The 22,926-nt window shown below is 44.0% G+C and overlaps 1 protein-coding gene across 1 annotated transcript in view; it reads left to right on the top strand.

The window, feature by feature from the left end:
- Window positions 1-22,926, top strand: part of LOC115104262 (protein shisa-9-like) — a 91,834-nt gene that overhangs the window by 39,034 nt on the left and 29,874 nt on the right. The window lies entirely within an intron of this gene.

The following is a 22,926-nucleotide window of genomic DNA, read 5'->3' as shown; positions in this document are numbered from 1 at the left end:
CTAGGATTGTCTGGGAGTGGTGTATGGAGTAGGAAAACTGAAAAATAGCTGTTATTGGTAGAGATGTTATCTTATTGGTCTATTCAAACACCTCTTACACTTAAAGGGCATTATCATAATGTTCACAATATTATTCCAACCTCATTGTGTGGAAATATAATTTTTTAAACAAGGAAAATCACGGTTGACTGCACTGGTTCTTTAAGAGAGTGGGAAACAGAGAGAGAGAGAGTAAGAGAAAGAGATAACAAAAATGAGACAGAGATAACAAAGAGATAACAAAATGTGAAAGATGGAGAAAGGTCAAAAGAGAGAGACATGTAAGTCCAGGAGAAAGCATGATAGAAATAGAGACAGGTTGAGCATCCACCAGAGAGAGAGAGAGAGGGAGAGAGAGAGAGAGAGAGAGAGGGGGAGAGAGAGAGGGAGAGGGAGAGAGAGAGGGGGATAGAAGCAAAGTATGAGAAGGGAACCATTACAACAAGGGGAAAAACATGAAAAGAGAGTGATCGTTATTCTCAGTGACAAGAGAGCAGCTGGACACTGTGATATACATTTCTCTCAGTCTTCCTCTTTTTAAATGTCTCTGTTAGCCATCTGCTCTCCCTTTTTCCATGTAGTGTCCCTCTCCCAGTACACATTTTTATGCCTTGTGCTATTCCGCCGTTCTCTCACAATGAGCCTCTCACCCTTTCCCTCTCTCCTCACAGACACGAGCAGAGCATACAGTGTGGTATATCATCTGCATGGGGGCTTGTTAAACCCTAACCCCCCGCCCCAGCCCCCAAGCCCCCAAGCTCAGTGACCCATTCCGACACCACACAAATCAGGTTCTAGCCAGAACATACCAAGTCAGGAACAGAAATAGGGGGATGGCGAGGTAGGTGATTTGAAGGTCAAAAGACTGGGCTGTCTGTTAATGCGTCTGCAGTACATCAATCACAGTTTGCAATGGTGCGTGGTCGTGCAAACAGAGTGCACACGCCTTGCACATGCTTGAGGGCTTTGCCTCAAATCAGACCGTGTGTGTGTGCGTGTGTGTGCGTGCGTGTGTGTCAGTGTCAGTGTGGTGCAATATAGAACAAAGAAAAGTCCCAATGTTGAATCTACTGGTTAACACAGGATGGGTTTGAACACCAACTCTCGTACCAGAGCTGATGTATACTGAACAAAAATATAAGCGCAACATTTAAATGTTGGTCCCATGTTTCATGAGCTGAAATGAAAGATTCCAGAAATTTTGCAGAAGCACAAAAGCTTATTTTTCTCAAATTTTGTTCACTAATTTGTTCACAAATTTACAAAGCATTTAAACTTTGCCAAGATAATCGATCCAACTGACAAGTGTGGTATATCAAGAAGCTAATTAAACAAAGCTGATTAAACAGCATGATCATTACACAGGTGCACCTTGTGCTGGCCCCTCTAAAATGTGCAGTTGTGTCACACAACACAGTGCCACAGATGTCTGAAGTTTTGAGGGAGCGTGCAATTGGCATGCTGACTGCAGGAATGTCTACCTTAGTTGCTTCAAGGGAATAAGTCACCTTTTTTTAGAGAATTTGGCAGTACATCCTACCAGCTTCCCAACCACAGACGACGTGAATGGCGTGGTCGAGTGGTTTTCTGATGTCAACATTGTGAACAGAGTGCCCCATTCCATGGTGGCGGTGGAGTTATGGTATGGGCAGTCATAAGCAACAGACAATGAACACAATTGCATTTTATCAATGGAAATTTGAATGCAGAGACACTGTGATGAGATCCTGAGGCCCATTGTCGTGCCATTCATCCGACGCCATCACCTCATGTTTCAGCATGATATTGCACGGCCCCATTTCCCAAGGATCTGTACACAATTCGTGGAAGCTGAAAATGTCCTAGCTCTTCCATGGCCTGCATGCTCACCAGACTTCACCCATTGAGCATGTTTGGGATGTGCTGGATCGACGTGTACGACAGCGTCTTCCAGTTTCTGCCAATATCCAGCAACTTCGCACAGCCATTGAAGAGGAGTGGGACAACATTCCACAGGCCACAATCAACAGCCTGATCAACTCTATGCAAAGGAGATGTGTCGCGCTGCATTAGGCTAATGGTGGTCACACCAGATACTGACAGGTTATCTAAGCCACGGCCCTACCTTCAGAACCATCACTGACACACTCTGACAGAACAAACACTCACAGACACACTCTGGCAGAACAAACACTAACAGACACACTCACTAACAGACACACTCACTAACAGACACACTCAATACAGTTGAAGTCGGAGGTTTACATACACCTTAGCCAAATACATTTAAACTCAGTTTCACAATTCCTGACATTTAATCCTAGTAGAAATTCCCTGTCTTAGGTCAGTTAGGATCACCACTTTATTTTAAGAATGTGAAATGTCAGAATAATAGTAAAGATAATTATTTATTTCAGTTTTAATTTCTTTCATCACATTCCCAGTGTGTCAGAAGTGTACATACACTCAATTAGTATTTGGTAGCACTGCCTTTAAATTGTTTAACTTGGGTCAAACGTTTCGGGTAGTCTTCCACAAGCTTCACACAATAAGTTGGGTAAATTTTGGCCCATTCCTCCTGACAGAGCTGGTGTAACTGAGTCAGGTTTGTAGGCCTCCTTGCTCCCACACGCTGTTTCAGTTCTGTCCACAAATTTTCTATAGGTTTGAGGTTAGGGCTTTGTGATGGCCACTCCAATACCTTGACTGTGATGTCCTTAAGCCATTTTGCCAAACCTTTGGAAGTATGCTTGAGGTCATTGTCCATTTGGAAGACCCATTTGCGACCAAGCGACCGACCCATTTGATTTGATTTGATTTGATGTGCGACCACGCTTTAACTGATGTCTTGAGATGTTGCTTCAATATATCCCACATAATTTTCCTTCCTCATGTTGCCATCTATTTTGTGAAGTGCACCAATCCCTCCCACAGCAAAGCACCACCACAACATGATGCTGCCACCCCCATGCTTCACGGTTGGGATGGGGTTCTTTGACTTGCAAGCCTCCCCCTTTCTCCTCCAAACACAATGATAGTCATTATGGCCAAACAGTTCTATTTTTGTTTCATCAGACCAGAGGACATTTCTCCAAAAAGTACGATCTTTGTCCCCATGTGCAGTTGCAAACCGTAGTCTGGCTTTTTTTATGGCGGTTTTGGAGCAGTGGCTTCTTCCTTGCTGAGCGGTCTTTCAGGTTATGTCGATATAGGACTTATTTAACTGTGGATATAGATACTTTTGTACCGGTTTCCTCCAGCATCTTCACAAGGTCCTTTGCTGTTGTTCTGGGATTGAGTTGCACCTTTTGAATAAAAGTATGTTCATCTCTAGGAGCCAGAACGCGTCTCCATCCTGAGCGGTATGACGACTGCGTGGTCCCATGGTGTTTATACTTGCGTACTATAGTTTGTACAGATGAACGTGGTACCTTCAGCCGTTTTGAAATTGCTCCCAAGGATGAACCAGACTTGTGGAGGTCTACAATTTTTTTATGACGTCTTGGCTGATTTCTTTTGATGTCCCCATGATGTCAAGCAAAGAGGCACTGAGTTTGAAGGTATTTGATTCAAATTATGTCAATTAGCCTATCAGAAGCTTCTAAAGCCATGACATCATTTTCTGGAATTTTCCAAGCTGTTTAAAGGCACAGTCAACTTAGTGTATGTAAACTTCTGACCCACTGGAATTGTGAAACAGTGAATTATAAGTGAAATAATCTCTCTGTAAACAATTGCTATAAAAATGACTTGTGACATGCACAATGTAAATGTCCTAACCGACTTGCCAAAACTATAGTTTGTTAACAAGATATTGTGGAGTTTTAATGACTCCAACCTAAGTGTATGTAAACTTTCGACTAAAACTGTGTCTGTAACCCACAGACGCATATCTGTATTCCCAGTCAAGTGGAATCCATAGAATAGTGCCTAGTGAATTGATTTCAATTGACTGATTTCCTTATATGAATGGTAACTCAGAATAATCTTTGAAATTGTTGCATGTTGCGTTTATATTTGACTTCAGTGTAGTTAATGTATGAGGCGTCAGATTGAGCAAAAACGGATGAGCTAATCCTCTGATGGGCTCTGGCGACACACACACACACACACACACACACACACACACACACACACACACACACACACACACACACACACACACACACACACACACACACATTCTGGGGATAGCATGATGTAGACCTTGTGTCTTCCACCTCATGGAAAAGGCTGTAGCTTTAGCTCTGCACATTTGCCCACACACTCACATCAGGCCCACAATTAGCCAGAACACGTCTGTGAAGCTCACAGCTCAAAGTACGGTAGCACGCTCCAGTCATGGCGACAGCATGAAAGGTTAACAACGGCACTATCAAACATCCATGACCTTACATAGACAGACGCACCCACACACAGTGACATTGATACACGGCATCATTTCACCAGGGACTGTATGAGAATTACAAGTCAAATCAAATAAATGTACTAGTCACATGCGCCGAATACAACAGGTGTAGACCTTACAGTGAAATGCTTACTTACGAGTCCCTGACCGAAAGTGCAGTTTCAAAACATACAGATAAGAATAAGAGATAAAAGTAACAAGTAATTAAAGAGGAACAATAAAAAATAACAATATATACAGGGGTGTGCCGGTACAGAGTCAATGTGCGGGGGGCACCGGTTAGTTGAGGTAGTATGTACATGTAGGTAGAGTTAATTAAAGTGACTATGCATAGATTACAACAGAGAGTGGCAGTGGTGTGGAGAGGGGGGGGGGGGGGCAATGTGAATAGTCTGGGTAGCCATTTGACTAGATGTTCAGGAGTATTATGGCTTGGGGGTAGAAGCTGTTTAGAAGCCTCTTAGACCTAGATTTGGCGCTCTGGTACCGCTTTCCGTGTGGTAGCAGAGAGAACAGTCTATGACTAGGGTGGCTGAAGTCTTTGACAATTTTCAGGGCCTTCCTCTGACACCGCCTGGTATAGAGTTCCTGGATGGCAGGAAGCTTGGCCCCAGTGACGTACTGGGCCATTCGCACTACCCTCTGTAGTGCCTTGCGGTCGGAGGCCGAGCAGTTGCCATACCAGGCAGTGATGCAAGCAGTCAGAATGCTCTCGATGGAGGACCCATGCCAAATCTTTGCAGTCTCCTGAGGGGGAAATCGGTTTTGTCGTGCCCACTTCACGACTGTCCTGGTGTGCTTGGACCATGTTAGTTTGTTGGTGATGTGGACACCAAGGAACTTGAAGCTCTCAACCTACTCCACTGCAGCCCCGTCGATGAGAATGGGGGCATGCTCGGTCCTCTTTTTCCTGTAGTCCACAATCGTCTCCTTTGTCTTGATAACATTGAGGGAGAGGTTGTTGTCCTGGCACCACATGGCCAGGTTTCTGACCAACTCCCTATAGGCTGTCTCGTTGTTGTCGGTGATCGGCAAATTTAATGATGGTGTTGGAGTCGTGCCTGGCCGTGCAGTCATGAGTGAACAGGGAGTAGAGGAGGGGGCTGAGCACGCACCCCTGAGGGGCCTCTGTGTTGAGGATCAGCATGGCAGATGTGTTGTGTTGTTACCTGCCCTTACCAACAGATTTACAAGTGGTAGTGGAATGACATTGTCAACAATTGTATTACTAAATGTAATATTAGGCTTATCTATTTTGTTCAGCAAACAACAAAACATCTATGACTGTCAAATTGTATTCTACATAAATGAGTTTGATTTGTGTACAGACTTTGTGAGATCTAATGATCTTTCGGAAACCATGACACTGTCATTCTTTTTAGATGTGTGTGTTAGTGTGTGTGTTCTTTCTCTATGGTGTTGTGTGTGTGAATGTGGCTATGAGAGGCTGGATGTGTGATAGTGACATAATTGTTACTATGGAGAAGCAATTGCCAGCAGCGGGAAAGGCCCTCACTAACAAGCAGGGGGCAATAGGAGGAAACAAAAACTACTCGACTGAGGGTTACCCCACACACAGACACCACATATCACTGTCATCTACCATTAAGCATCAAATTACATCACAACAAAACCTTTCCAACTCACCGCCAATGAGATGAGCCAAAAGGCAAACGAGAGCTGACAACTCTTATATAACAATATACCACATTCACAATTTACACTGTGACCACTAGACAGCCCATTTGAACAATTTGTGGAGTAGAAAACCACCATCACCACCAACAAGCTGTGTAGTAGGCCCTACATAGGGTACTGCAAAGCTCTCTTTAATCCACTTCACACCTCCCCACCCAGAGTACTTTCCTTTGCCTTCAACGTTCTGGCTAGTAGATAGAATAGAAACATTAATATGCATACTGACTGCTCTTTCTTCTTGTGTGAAACCATGAATAATGAATTAACAGCTCAATGTTTCTTGCTTGTAGAACTTCTAGAATATTAGGAGGAAGCATGTCCTCTGAGCCTTTTTGCCCTGAAATGACTCTCTCATTATCCTCTATTAAAGTATCTGTCGCCAAATGATGCTGGCATGACATCAAGTAGACATTTGACATTCATCTAAAATGATAGATTATTTCTGTCTGAAACTGACTGCATTACCCTTAGGACACTGTGCTACTTTGGCTAGCTAGCCTACTTGTAGGTATAAACAGGGTTAGCCCAAGGGCATAGGACTTTTGCACTCTAGGGCCTATGAAAGTTGTGTTCTTCATCAATAATTGATTAATACCCTGCAGTTACCTACCTGCCTTGGCCTTGCGACATACATCCTGCGTAGACTAAACGGCCGGCAGATGGCGCTATTATTCATTTTACGTCGTTTGTCATCTGCGTCCAACTGGAATGTATGCAGTCGGCTATACACTCATGTCCCCTGGCGACCGGCTCGTACATAAAACATCCTCAATTCATGCTGCAAGGGCGTCAGTTTCCTCCTTAACTATCTGGAAAAATAGTTAACTCTTTGCCACCATCATACTAACTTTAGAGTGGCTAATGATACTTGCACATGGCATTCAGCCGGTGGTAAACAACAGACTGCTTCTACCTGATTGGCTGAACATCAGGAAGTAGCATAAGACACTCTAGCATCGTGGTGGAAAATTGTGTTTTATTAAGACAGTACACATATTTTTCATTTTGTTTTTGAGAGTCTCCACTTTCCATAAAGTGGAATAATAATTTAGGCCAAACCGTTCGGACGCTACTGTAAGGGTTCTCGTCCTCCTCTTCTGAGGAGGAGTAGCAAGAAGGATCGGAGGACCAATGCGCAGCGTGGTAAGTGTCCATAATGTTTTTTAATAAAGACAATAGAACACTCGAACAAAACAACAAACGATGACGTGAATATACAAAACCGAAAACAGTACCGTGTGGACCAAACACTCACACGGAAAACAAACACCCACAACCCAAAAGTGAAACCCAGGCTACCTAAGTAGGATTCTCAATCAGGGACAACAATTGACAGCTGCCTCTGATTGAGAACCATACTAGGCCAAACTCAAAAACCAACATAGAAAAACTAACATAGACTGCCCACCCAACTCACGCCCTGACCATGCTAAAACAAAGATATAATAACAGAACTAAGGTCAGAACGTGACAGCTACAGACGTTTTTGTGAGAAGACTGACTCATGGTCTGACAAACACCACTGTAGCTCGGCCACCTTCCACCTCAGATGTGAACGGTCGACATAGATGGATGTGGCGGGATGAGACACAGCCCATACAAAAAAAATGTTTCTCAAAATTAAACTGATGGATTTTGATGGGGATTTAAAAAGTGTTTTTACTCAGATTGAAGCACAGGTGCGTCAATAGACTCTTAAGGATCTTAAATATTGTAATGTATAGCCTGGGCTACTTCTGGCAATCGCTAAACTAAGTCCCTGTTGTTGTTGGAATAATTGTCAAAAAATACGTTGAAAGGCTAAAACATTAAAATAACAATACTAGGCCCTCTTTGGCATCTCTTGCTAATTAATCCCAAAATTAAAAGGTGTTTCTAAAATGTCCATAAAATATTTATCGGGCCAAAAGAAGGGAACCTAATACGAGGCTGTTGCTTAACTGGGGTTCGCTGTATAAACTGTCTGTAAGGGAAGCTTGAGATGATTGTGCAATTCAATGACTTATTTTAAATGATTAAGTCCTTTGAACTTAGAAGGGAGCACCCGGAGGTTCTGTGTGTTGTTACTTTCAGGGTGAATTATGCATCTCGATCGATCGATCGTAATTAGGTTCCCTTCCCGATCGATCGATAGATGGCAGACTCACTTATTACAAAGGGAATTCTATCTGGGAGAGATTCACTGGAAAATCTGGTTGAATCAACTGTGTTTCCATGTCATTTCAACAACAAATATCTATGTCTATGACATCTAATATCTATATCTATATCTATGACGTTGAATCAACTTGGAAAACGGGATTGGATTTGCAAAAAGTCATCAAAGTAAGGGAATTTAGTATTTTTTCACCCAACTTTTAACCTAAATCCAATGTCGTAGAGAAATGTTTTGCTGATTTCATGTTGAATTCACATTAGTTGACAACTGACCTCTGTGCCCAGTGGGAAACCCTCAAACATGTCATGTATTCAGACAAGCGCATTATCTTACTCACAGTGATAGGATCTTAGGAAGTTATTGATTAAACTATGTGGCCAGTTTATTAGGTACACCCAAATAGTACCGGCCCCTTTGCCTCCAGAACAGCTTGAATTCGTCGGGGCATGGAAACGTTGCTCAATTGGTATCAAGGGACCTAACTGGTGTCAGCAAAACATTCCCCAAACCATTACACCACTGCTACCAGCCTGTACCGTTGACACCACGCAGGATGGGGACAAGGACTCATGTTACTTATGCCAAAACCTGACTCCGAGATGCCACTCTGAGTACCACTCTTGTACTGTGCCGTTATTTGCCTGTTTGTGGCCCACCTGTTAGATAGGAGAATGGCAAGAATCGTCCTTCGATCTCTCATTAACTGGCAGTTTTTGCCCACAGGTTGCTTAGGTCAATCGTTTTGCCCATTTTAACATTCAATCAAACAGTAACTGAATACCTGTATGCTTTTTTTTTTATAGCAAACCATGTCCACGTGACTCTTTAGGAGCGAACTATTTTCAAGAACGGGGTGTTGTACATAATAAACGGAATGTATGTATCAGAGGTACCAATGTCAAATGAATTGGTTGCTTTGTAGGCCTACACATGAGAATAACTTTGCAACTATACGTGTGTGTGTGTGTGTGTGTGTGTGTGTGTGTGTGTGTGTGTGTGTGTGTGTACATTGATAACTGTAGCACAGAAAGATGTCTCAGCACAGCCCTGATGACTTTTGACTGGCGAAGGTGCACTGAGGGGGAATTGACTTTAATTGACTATAATTCAGCACGGCGTGTGTTTGTGTGTACAAGACAGAAGGTCAGAGGGGCCTTTTAAATCACTAAGCTGGGCTGGACTGTGCTGACCGCAGCAAACCCATTGTCCTGGCTAACCCTTCAATTCAGTCCTCCTCTCAGGTGGAGGAACAGAAAGGAACTGAGAGAAAGAAGAGATATAGAGTAAGCTAAAGAGAAGGAAGTGGCAAATATGTGGCAAATAGAAATCCAAAATGGAATGTGTTAAGAGATAGATGGGAGGGGTTGACTAATAGCAACAAGATAACAAATGTAAAACATACAGGGTCTGTAAAATGTATATAGGAACTTTTGTGAAATAGCACAGCTACAAATAGAAATCAAATTGGCTGGACATCAGAAATAAATGAAGAACAGGACTAAAAACAAACTAATTATAACTATTGTAAAATGTATTGTGTCTGTAAAATGTGTATAAGCTGGAAGTAGAAGACTAAGTGTTATTGTTTATTAGTTTACTCCAATTGGGGTTTCTTTTTTTGAACCTTTATTTAACTAGGTAAGTCAGTTAAGAACAAATTCTTATTTACAATGACGGCGTACCGGGAACAGCAGGTTAACTGCCTTGTTCAGGGGCAACGTGACAGATTTTTACATTAGGGATTTGATCCAGCAACCTTTTGTTTACTGGCCCAATGCTCTAACCACCAGGCTACTTGCAGGGAATAATACATGAAGGCATATAAAAAAAGTGTGTAAATGTACAGTTGAAGTCGGAAGTTTACATACACTTAGGTTGGAGTCATTAAAACTCGTTTTTCAACCACTCCACACATTTCTTGTTAATGAACTATAGATTTGGCAAGTCGATTAGGACATCTACTTTGTACATGACACAAGTAATTTTTCCAACAATTGCTTACAGACAGATTATTTCACTTGTAATTCACTGTATCACAATTCCAGTGGGTCAGAAGTTTACATACACTAAGCTTGGAAAATTCCAGAAAATTATGTCATGGCTTTAGAAGCTTCTGATAGGCTAATTAACATAATTTGAGTCAATTGGAGGTGTACCTGTGGATGTATTTCAAGGCCTACCTTCAAACTAAGTGCCTCTTTGCTTGACATCATAGGAAAATCAAAAGAAATCAGCAAAGATCTCAGAAAAAATTGTAGACCTCCACAAGTCTGGTTCATCCTTGGGAGCAATTTCCAAACGGCTGAAGGTACCAAGTTCATCTGTACAAACAATAGTACGCAAGTATAAACACCATGGGACCATGTAGCCGTCACACCGCTCAGGTAGCAGACGCGTTCTGTCTCCTAGAGATTAACGTACTTTGGTGCGAAAAGTGCAAATCAATCCCAGAACAACAGCAAAGGACCTTGGGAAGATGCTGGAGGAAACACGTACAAAAGTATCTATATCCATAAAACGAGTCCTATATCGACATAACCTGAAAGGCCCCTCAGCGAGGAAGAAGCCACTGCTCCAAAACCACCATAAAAAGCCAGACTACGGTTTGCAACTGCACATGGGGACAAAGAATGTACTTTTTGGAGAAATGTCCTCTGGTCTGATGAAACAAAAATAGAACTGTTTGGCCATAATGATCATTGTTATGTTTGGAGGAGAAAGGAGGAAGCTTGCAAGCCGAAGAACACCATCCCAACCGTGAAGCATGGGGGTGGCAGCATCATGTTGTGGGGGTGCTTTGCTGCAGGAGGGACTGGTGCACTTCACAAAATAGAGGGCAACATGAGGAAGGAAAATGATGTGGATATTATGAAGCAACACCTCAAGACATCAGTCAGGAAGTTAAAGCTTGGTCGCAAATGGGTCTTCCAAGTGGACAAAGACCTCAAGCATACTTCCAAAGTTGTGGCAAAATGGCATAAGGACAATAAAGTAAAGGTATTGGAGTGGCCATCACAAAACCCTAACCTCAATCCTATAGAACATTTGTGGGCAGAACTGAAAAATTGTGTGGGAGCAAGGAGGCTTACAAACCTGACTCAGTTACACCAGCTCTGTCAGGAGGAATGGGCCAAAATTCACCCAACTTATTGTGGGAAGCTTGTGGAAGGCTATCCAAAACATTTGACCCAAGTTAAACAATTTAAAGGCAGTGCTACCAAATACTAATTGAGTGTATGTAAACTTCTGACCCACTGGGAATGTGATGAATGAAATTAGAGCCTGAAATAAATCATTCTCTACTATTATTCTGACATTTCACATTCTTAAAATAAAGTGGTGATCCTAACTGACCTAAAACAGGGAATTTTTACAGGATTAAATGTCAGGAATTTTGAAAATGTTTAGTTTAAATGTATTTGGTTAAGGTGTATGTAAACTTCCGACTTCAAGTCTAGATACTTTTGTACCGGTTTCTTCCAGCATCTTCACAAGGTCCTTTGCTGAGTTGCACTTTTCGCACCAAAGTGCATTAATCTCTAGGAGACAGAACGCGTCTGCTTCCTGAGCGGTATGACGGCTGCGTGGTCCCATGGTGTTTATACTTGCGTACTATTGTTTCTACTGATGGACGTGGTACCTTCAGGCATTTGGAAATTGCTCCCAAAGATGAACCAGACTTGTGGAGGTCTACAATTTTTTTATGAGGTATTGGCTGATTTCTTTTGATTTTACATGATGTCAAGCAAAGAGGCACTTAGTTTGAAGGTAGGCCTTGAAATACATTCATAGGTACACCTCCAATAGACTCAAATGATGTCAATTAGCCTATCAGAAGCATCTAAAGCCATGACATATTTTCTGGAATTTTCCAAGCTGTTTAAAGGCACAGTCAACTTAGTGTATGTAAACTTCTGACCCACTGGAATTGTGATACAGTGAATTACAAGTGAAATAATCTGTCTGTAAACAATTGTTGGAAAAATTACTTGTGTCATGCACAAAGTAGATGTCCTAACCGACTTGCCAAAACTATAGTTTGTTAACAAGAAATGTGTGGAGTGGTTGAAAAACGAGTTTTAATGACTCCAGCCTAAGTGTATGTAAACTTCCGACTTCAACTGTATGTAGATATATTTACTACAAAAATATAGGGGATTGGAAATGATGCAGACAATTACATCGATGGAAGCAACAATCTATCCGCAATTTTAAAGCTGATCCACACCTTAAAAAAAAAAAGTAAAAAGAAAAAAAGAAAAAAAAATAGAGAAGAAAGTGGGGACTGGTAGTGAGAGTGATAAAGAGAGAGAGCGAGTTGGATAAGACAGTGTGATGTGGAAAGAGCTAGAGAGTGAGAATGAGCAGCAGAAAGCTGATCTCTCAAACACATCCCTTTAAAGCTTTTCAAGTAAGCACAACAGATGGCCCAATGCACACTCCATCACAAGTACAGGCAGGCAGGGTACTTAGCGCTCTGGAAATTAGAATCTTCTCATGTTTAAATAGGGAGGGCTTACTTCAGCTGCCAAACCCTAGCCACATTTGTGTGAGTTTAAATTGAGTAATTTCAGTATACAGAAAGGGAGAGTCTAATGATAGTAACATATGTCTGTGTGAGAAAGAGAGTGATTTCATTACTTGAGTTTTAGTTGTTAGATTCGAGAACTAGGCACGTGTGTGTGCTTGAGAGAAAGAGAATGTGTCTGTGTGAGAGAGAGACGAAGTGTGTACAGTATGTATGTGAGAGTGCGCACACATGCGTGTGTGAGTGTGAGAAACTGTGATTTCAGTGCCCCATTTGTAGTTGAGAGGAGAGGCAGGGTCATTTTGTCACAGCACAGGAGTTTATTGCTAGGTGTCTTAATCTGCAGTGTAAGGGCATGCGAATGCTTTTCAGGGCTAATCAGCTTACTGCACCAAACTGCACTAGACGGAAAGCTATAGGGGGAAAGAGATCTGTGAAGCTGAACAAGAGAGGCAGGGAGTGAGAGAGAGAGATAGAGAGGTATAGAGGGAAAGAGATCTGTGAAGCTGAATAAGAGAGGCAGGGAGTGAGAGAGAGAGATGGAGAGTGGGGTAGAGGAAGAGAGATGGAGAGATGGAGAGTGGGGTAGAGGAAGAGAGATGGAGAGTGGGGTAGACTGAGGAAGAGACGGAGAGTGGGGTAGAGGAAGAGAGATGGAGAGTGGGGTAGACTGAGGAAGAGAAATTGAGAGTGGGGTAGAGGAAGAGAAATGGAGAGTGGGGTAGAGGAAGAGAGATGGAGAGTGGGGTAGAGGAAGAGAGATGGAGAGTGGGGTAGAGGAAGAGAGATGGAGAGTGGGGTAGACTGAGGAAGAGAGTTGGAGAGTGGGTTAGAGGAAGAGAGATGGAGAGTGGGGTAGAGGAAGAGAGATGGAGAGTGGGGTAGAGGAAGAGAGATGGAGAGTGGGGTAGAGGAAGAGAGATGGAGAGTGGGGTAGACTGAGGAAGAGAGTTGGAGAGTGGGGTAGAGGAAGAGGGATGGCGAGTGGGGTAGAGGAAGAGAGAGGGAGAGTGGGGTAGAGGAAGAGAGATGGAGAGTGGGGTAGAGGAAGAGAGATGGAGAGTGGGGTAGAGGAAGAGAGATGAGATGGAGAGTGGGGTAGAGAAGAGAGATGGAGAGTGGGGTAGAGGAAGAGAGATGGAGAGTGGGGTAGAGGAAGAGAGATGGAGAGTGGGGTAGACTGAGGAAGAGAGATGGAGAGTAGGGTAGAGGAAGAGAGATGGAGAGTGGGGTAGAGGAAGAGAGATGGAGAGTGGGGTAGACTGAGGAAGAGAGATGGAGAGTGGGGTAGAGGAAGAGAGATGGAGAGTGGTTGAGGGGGACGGCGTGTGACAGAGAACAACCCACTAGAGAGGTGGCCACCCCCACAGAGAAGCCAGCAGAACAGCCCACCCCAGCACCTGACAAAAGTTTCGACACCACAGCAGAACAGTCCACACCAGACCCTGACCATAGAGTCGACACCACAGCAGAACAGACAAATGAAGAACCACAAGCCCAGCGGCTCTCACCCCCTCTGAGCACCCCCCCTGTCAGCCACCCTGATAGCCCTTCTGACAACCCCCTCACACCCACTGAAGACAAACACAAGACACAGATTGTACTACTTATGGACTCAAATGGGAAATATATAGAAGAAAAAAAACTTTTTCCCAAACATAGTGTGTCTAAACTCTGGTGTCCAAACACCCAGCGTGCCCTCGACCTTCTGTCTGAGGACCAACTAGGTTCACCCAGCCACATAATAATACACACAGGCACAAACGACCTGAGAGCACAGCAGGAAAGGGTGGCCACAGCACTGAAGGGAGTGATTGAAAAGGCTTCTTCTACTTTCCCCAACGCACAAGTGGTTATCTCCACCCTGCTACCACGAAAAGACTTCCACCCTGCCACAATACAGCGGGTAAACGCAAGTATTTCCCGTGACTGTGCCTCAAAACCAAATGTTTTCCTGGCCCACCACTCCACCCTGGACTTGAACAGCCTCTATGACCAGGTCCACCTCTACAAGGCAGCAGTGCCCACCTTTGCCAGGACTCTAAAGGACATCGCTCTCAAACGTATCCCCAACACTTCACACAGGAGCAACAGATCAATAGACTCCCCACCCAGACCAGCGAGACACCCTCCCAGATCTGCAGGACCTCCCCTGGACCTACACATAGAGGACCCACGCCAAGAGGAATTACATCCAGACCACAGTACACCCAGACACATCCACACCCCCACCCCAACCAATCAACACCCCCCACGTCAACCATGCCCACACCCCATTTAGGCCCCCTCAGATCAGACCTATGCCACTCCTGCCCACCCCATGCACCCCACCCCCGCAAAGAAGGCCTCAACATGGAAGCCACACATACGCCCAGGTAGTGAGCGGGCAAACAGTCCCAACCCCCACTCTCACACTCGCCCAAGCCAATGGCATGTACCAGATGCTCAGCAGGCTCTGCTCACACTTACTGGCCTGAGGCCAAACCACGACCAACAACATTGGACACTCTATGGAACAAAAAGCCTTCACTATATTATCCTGGAATATCCAAGGCCTGAGGTCATCTGCCTTTGGCCTAAAGAGCAGAAACCCGGACTTCACCAAAGAAATCGGTAATACAGACATTGTCATCCTGCAAGAAACCTGGTATAGAGGAGATGGACCCACTGGTTGCCCTCTAGGTTACAGAGAGCTGGTAGTCCCATCCACCAAACTACCAGGTGTGAAACAGGGAAGGGACTCAGGGGGTATGCTAATTTGGTATAGAGCAGACCTAACTCACTCCATTAAATTAATCAAAACAGGAACATTCTACATTTGGCTAGAAATTCAAAAGGAAATTATCCTAACAGAGAAAAATGTCCTCCTGTGTGCTACCTATATCCCCCCACTAGAATCCCCATATTTTAATGAAGACAGCTTCTCCATCCTGGAGGGCGAAATCAATCATTTCCAGGCCCAGGGACATGTACTAGTCTGTGGCGACCTAAATGCCAGAACCGGACAAGAACCTGACACCCTCAGCACACAAGGGGACAAACATCTGCCTGGAGGTGACAGCATCCCCTCCCACATATGCCCCCCTAGGCACAACTATGACAACATAACCAACACATTTACATTACATTTACATTTAAGTCATTTAGCAGACGCTCTTATCCAGAGCGACTTACAAATTGGTGCATTCACCTTATGACATCCAGTGGAACAGTAGTGCATCTAAATCTTTTAAGGGGGAGGGGGGGTGAGAGGGATTACTTTATCCTATCCTAGGTATTCCTTAAAGAGGTGGGGTTTCAGGTGTCTCCGGAAGGTGGTGATTGACTCCGCTGTCCTGGCGTCGTGAGGGAGTTTGTTCCACCATTGGGGGGCCAGAGCAGCGAACAGTTTTGACTGGGCTGAGCGGGAACTGTACTTCCTCAGTGGTAGGGAGGCGAGCAGGCCAGAGGTGGATGAACGCAGTGCCCTTGTTTGGGTGTAGGGCCTGATCAGAGCCTGGAGGTACTGAGGTGCCGTTCCCCTCACAGCTCCGTAGGCAAGCACCATGGTCTTGTAGCGGATGCGAGCTTCAACTGGAAGCCAGTGGAGGGAGCGGAGGAGCGGGGTGACGTGAGAGAACTTGGGAAGGTTGAACACCAGACGGGCTGCGGCGTTCTGGATGAGTTGTAGGGGTTTAATGGCACAGGCAGGGAGCCCAGCCAACAGCGAGTTGCAGTAATCCAGACGGGAGATGACAAGTGCCTGGATTAGGACCTGCGCCGCTTCCTGTGTGAGGCAGGGTCGTACTCTGCGGATGTTGTAGAGCATGAACCTACAGGAACGGGCCACCGCCTTGATGTTAGTTGAGAACGACAGGGTGTTGTCCAGGATCACGCCAAGGTTCTTAGCGCTCTGGGAGGAGGACACAATGGAGTTGTCAACCGTGATGGCGAGATCATGGAACGGGCAGTCCTTCCCCGGGAGGAAGAGCAGCTCCGTCTTGCCGAGGTTCAGCTTGAGGTGGTGATCCGTCATCCACACTGATATGTCTGCCAGACATGCAGAGATGCGATTCGCCACCTGGTCATCAGAAGGGGGAAAGGAGAAGATTAATTGTGTGTCGTCTGCATAGCAATGATAGGAGAGACCATGTGAGGTTATGACAGAGCCAAGTGACTTGGTGTATAGCGAGAATAGGAGAGGGCCTAGAACAGAGCCCTGGGGGACACCAGTGGTGAGAGCACGTGGTGTGGAGACGGATTCTCGCCACGCCACCTGGTAGGAGCGACCTGTCAGGTAGGACGCAATCCAAGCGTGGGCCGCGCCGGAGATGCCCAACTCGGAGAGGGTGGAGAGGAGGATCTGATGGTTCACAGTATCGAAGGCAGCCGATAGGTCTAGAAGGATGAGAGCAGAGGAGAGAGAGTTAGCTTTAGCAGTGCGGAGCGCCTCCGTGATACAGAGAAGAGCAGTCTCAGTTGAATGACTAGTCTTGAAACCTGACTGGATATTTACTTATTTACTTAACAACAAAAACGGGTCACAACTCCTGCAGCTTTGTCGCACGCTGGGTATGTACATAGTCAACGGTAGGCTTCGAGGGGACTCCTATGGTAGGTACACCTAAAGCTCATCTCTTGGCAGTAGTACTGTAGACTACTTTATCACTGACCTCAACCCAGAATCTCTCAGAGCGTTCACAGTCAGTCCACTAACATCCCTATCAGACCACAGCAAAATCACAGTCTACTTAAACAGAGCAATACTCATTTACATTACATTACATTTAAGTCATTTAGCAGACGCTCTTATCCAGAGCGACTTACAAATGAGGCATCAAAGCCAAAGGAACTGAGTAACATTAAGAAATGCTATAGATGGAAGGAATGCAGTTTGGAAACCTACCAAAAAACAATTAGGCAACAACAAATTCAATCCCTTTTAGACAATTTCCTGGGTAAAACGTTCCACTGTAATAGTGAAGGTGTAAACTTGGCAGTAGAAAATCTTAACAGTATATTTGACCTCTCAGCTTCCCTATCAAATCTAAAAATCTCAAATAGAAAACCGAAGAAAATTAACAATAATGACAAATGGTTTGATGAAGAATGCAAAAATCTAAGAAAGAAATTGAGAAACCTGTCCAACCAAAAACATAGAGACCCGGAAAACCTGAGTCTACGCCTTCACTATGGTGAATCACTAAAAGAATACAGAAATACACTACGGAAAAAGAAGGAACAGCATGTCAGAAATCAGCTCAATGTAATTGAAGAATCCATAGACTCTAACCACTTCTGGGAAAATTGGAAAACACTAAACAAACAACAACACAAAGAATTATCTATCCAAAATGGAGATGTATGGGTAAACCACTTCTCCAATCTTTTTGGTTCTATAGCAAAGAATAAAGAGCAAAAACATATACATGATCAAATACAGATCTTAGAATCAACTATTAAAGACTACCAGAACCCACTGGATTCTCCAATTACATTGAATGAGTTACAGGACAAAATAAAAACCCTCCAACCCAAAAAGGCCTGTGGTGTCGATGGTATCCTCAATGAAATGATCAAATATACAGACAACAAATTCCAATTGGCTATACTAAAACTCTTTAACATCATACTTAGCTCTGGCATCTTCCCCAATATTTGGAACCAAGGACTGATCACCCCAATCCACAAAAGTGGAGACAAATTTGACCCCAATAACTACCGTGGAATATGTGTCAACAGTAACCTTGGGAAAATCCTCTGCATTATTATTAACAGCAGACTCGTACATTTCCTCAATGAAAACAATGTACTGAGCAAATGTCAAATTGGCTTTTTACCAAATTACCGTACAACAGACCATGTATTCACCCTGCACACCCTAATTGACAACCAAACAAACCAAAACAAAGGCAAAGTCTTCTCATGCTTTGTTGATTTCAAAAAAGCCTTCGACTCAATCTGGCATGAGGGTCTGCTATACAAACTGATGGAAAGTGGTGTTGGGGGTAAAACATATGACATTATAAAATCCATGTACACAAACAACAAGTGTGCGGTTAAAATTGGCAAAAACACACACATTTCTTCACACAGGGTCGTGGGGTTAGACAGGGATGCAGCTTAAGCCCCACCCTCTTCAACATATATATCAACGAATTGGCGCGGGCACTAGAAAAGTCTGCAGCACCCGGCCTCCCCTGCTAGAATCCAAGTCAAATGTCTGCTGTTTGCTGATGATCTGGTGCTTCTGTCACCAACCAAGGAGGGCCTACAGCAGCACCTAGATCTTATGCACAGATTCTGTCAGACCTGGGCCCTGACAGTAAATCTCAGTAAGACCAAAATAATGGTGTTCCAAAAAGGTCCAGTCACCAGGACCACAAATTCAAATTCCATCTAGACACTGTTGCCCTAGAGCACACAAAAACTATACATACCTTGGCCTAAACATCAGTGCCACAGGTAACTTCCACAAAGCTGTGAACGATCTGAGAGACAAGGCAAGAAGGGCATTCTATGCCATCAAAAGAAACATAAATTTCAACATACCAATTAGGATTTGGCTAAAAATACTTGAATCAGTCATAGAGCCCATTGCCCTTTATGGTTGTGAGGTCTGGGGTCCGCTCACCAACCAAGACTTCACAAAATGGGACAAACACCAAATTGAGACTCTGCACGCAGAATTCTGCAAAAATATCCTCCGTGTACAACGTAAAACACCAAATAATGCATGCAGAGCAGAATTAGGCCGATACCCACTAATTATCAAAATCCAGAAAAGAGCCATTAAATTCTACAACCACCTAAAAGGAAGCGATTCACAAACCTTCCATAACAAAGCCATCACCTACAGAGAGATGAACCTGGAGAAGAGTCCCTAAGCAAGCTGGTCCTGGGGCTCTGTTCACAAACACAAACACACCCTACAGAGCCCCAGGACAACAGCACAATTAGACCCAACCAAATCATGAGAAAACAAAAAGATATTTACTTAACACATTGGAAAGAATTAACAAAAAAACAGAGCAAACTAGAATGCTATTTGGCCCTACACAGAGAGTACACAGCGGCAGAATACCTGACCACTGTGACTGACCCAAAATTAAGGAAAGCTTTGACTATGTACAGACTCAGTGAGCATAGCCTTGCTATTGAGAAAGGCCGCCGTAGGCAGACATGGCTCTCAAGAGAAGACAGGCTATGTGCTCACTGCCCACAAAATGAGGTGGAAACTGAGCTGCACTTCCTAACCTCCTGCCCAATATATGACCATATTAGAGATACATATTTCCCCCAGATCACACAGATCCACAAAGAATTCGAAAACAAATCCAATTTTGAAAAACTCCCATATCTACTGGGTGAAATTCCACAGTGTGCCATCACAGCAGCAAGATTTGTGACCTGTTGCCACGAGAAAAGGGCAACCAGTGAAGAACAAACTCCATTGTAAATACAACCCATATTTATGCTTATTTATTTTATCTTGTGTCCTTTAACTATTTGTACATTGTATATATATATATATATATATATATATATATATATAATATGACATTTGTAATGTCTTTACTGTTTTGAAACTTCTGTATGTGTAATGTTTACTGTTAATTTTGTTGTTTTTCACCTTATATATTCACTTTGTATGTTGTCTACCTCACTTGCTTTGGCAATGTTAACACATGTTTCCCATGCCAATAAAGCCCTTGAATTGAATTGAATTGAATTGAATTGAATTGAGTGGGGTAGACTGAGGAAGAGAGATGGAGAGTGGGGTAGAGGAAGAGAGAGGGAGTGGGGTAGACTGAGGAAGAGAGATGGAGAGTGGGGTAGAGGAAGAGAGAGGGAGAGTGGGGTAGAGGAAGAGAGATGGAGAGTGGGGTAGAGGAAGAGAGATGGAGAGTGGGGTAGAGGAAGAGAGATGGAGAGTGGGGTAGAGGAAGAGAGATGGAGAGTGGGGTAGAGGAAGAGAGATGGAGAGTAGGGTAGAGGAAGAGAGATGGAGAGTAGGGTAGAGGAAGAGAGATGGAGAGTGGGGTAGAGGAAGAGAGATGGAGAGTGGGGTAGACTGAGGAAGAGAGAGGGAGAGGGATGTGTTTAAATTAAGTGAAGCATATTTTCTGTTTATTGGGGGGGGGTGCAACATGGCAGAACAGTCTCTCTTACCCCCACTTTCTCTGTCTTTTTAACATCTCCCTGTGGAGTTCTCTCTCTGTCTCTTTCCCTCTCATGCTCTCCCTCTCATGCTCTCCCTTTCACTTGCTTGTCTGCTCAATCTCTCATATTTTCTCATGAAGTGTAAAACGCCTCTTGCTCTGCGATATCAGTATTTAATCTATTGATGGTGTTGTGCACAGTCTCTCGCCCCCTACTCTGTCTCTGTGTTTCAGAGCCATGTCAGTGGCAGCTCTGCTGAAGCCCTTGCAGCACTAGGGCCCTTTGAAGTTCAGCCCTGCTGAATTAGGCCATCGCCCAGCAGTGTACTGCACACCAGCTCCGACTCATTCACAATGTGTACACACACACACACACACACAAATCCAAATCTCTCCCTTGCACTCACTCTCTTTTACTCTCTGTCTTTTCTCTCTCCCCCTCTATCTCGCTCTCTGTCACACACACACACACACATACACAAACACACACATAATTTGAAATTCATATCAACATACAAATCATTATTTGCAGAGGCACTCACACTAATACCCACTTCATAACCGTACACTCTCTTTAAACCTTGTTGTGTGCGCACAGACTCAAGGAACCTACGCACAAACTTCGTTTTAAAAAAGACACTCATATCCGTGGATATTCAACCCCATCATTGCAGCACAGATGGCCATCACACACAGTGTGGACACAGTGTCCAGCCCCATCCACACCACGACTACCACCACCACCACCCACCACCCCATGTCACCAGCACATAACCCTGTGGTCAAACTGGACAGAAGCCAAGGATTTTTTTTAATCAATTCAATTAGTTGATTTTTTTCTCTCTAGTTGTGTCTCTCTTCACCTCTCTCTCTTGGCCTCTCCTCTTTCCACCGCTGATTAGTCAGTTAGAGTTGGATGATTTAACAGCAAAACGGCAGAGTCATGTCTTAAGTGTAAAACTAAGAATGACTCAATAATTCATGCCTTCTGTGAATGCTCTAAAGTCCTGAAGTTATGGGCGGAGTTAGAAAGTTAGTTGTCAGTGGGATTACAATGTAAATGTACTTTTAACCTGTCAAAAAAAACATAAAAAGATACAAAACAAAAGAATAATGAAAAAGAGTTGGATTTAACAAGCACCAAGCTGGGAAGACTCAGAGTGGGGCATAGCTCTGGCCAGCCAGACAGTCGAAGTGCATTCCAGAGAGTTCTCAGTCAGAGGGGAAAGGGATTCCGAGGGAATCTTTATGAGAGACAGAGCTCAGTAGGGGTGCCAGCTCAGATGACCGCTGGGATTGCAGAGAGGGGCCCCTCTTGAGAGGGAGAACTGGTGGGAAATGTCCTGCTTGCCAGAATCAAACGCTTCACAGCTCATCAGCCAGGGAGCGAGTCTCACTATTCTCCTTGGGGTGGAGTGGAGTGTAGAGCAGTGGTGCATTGTGGCACGAAAGACAGTTCATTTTCCGCACGGCTCCCTCAGCGTGTCATAATCACATATCAATTGCACGGGGATGTGAAGATGAATTTCTAATTCAATCAGTCAACTTCAGTGTCATCCTTCCCTCGCCACTCTTTTCTACCGCTCCTTTTATCTCCTGCATGGTTTCCATCGATGCGATACATAACGTGGCTCGGACGATTCAGACCCCATCCAGGGCTACTGTATTGCTCTGTGTTTGGTAGCTTTTCGTGCCACTAAGTGACCCAGACATAACAATGCCTTCCAAACATGTTGTACATTGTTACATAATGACCTGTAAGCACACATGGTTCACATACAAAAAGTTATTATTCGATCTATTCACTGAAATGTGAAACATATTTAGTGACTATTTTAAAATGTCCCCACCAGGGTCACACACAACAGCCATGTACAGTAACTATATAAGCTTTATATAACTTAAATGAATATCCAATGACTAGTAACCTTTCAGAGAGTCTGACAATGATGTGTGAATCAATTATATTCTGAGT

The sequence above is a fragment of the Oncorhynchus nerka genome, linkage group LG21 (genome assembly GCF_034236695.1).
Source record: "Oncorhynchus nerka isolate Pitt River linkage group LG21, Oner_Uvic_2.0, whole genome shotgun sequence".
NCBI lineage: Eukaryota > Metazoa > Chordata > Actinopteri > Salmoniformes > Salmonidae > Oncorhynchus > Oncorhynchus nerka.
The sequence above is the reverse complement of the archived record's forward strand: the minus strand, read 5'-3'. Positions and strand labels throughout refer to the sequence as shown.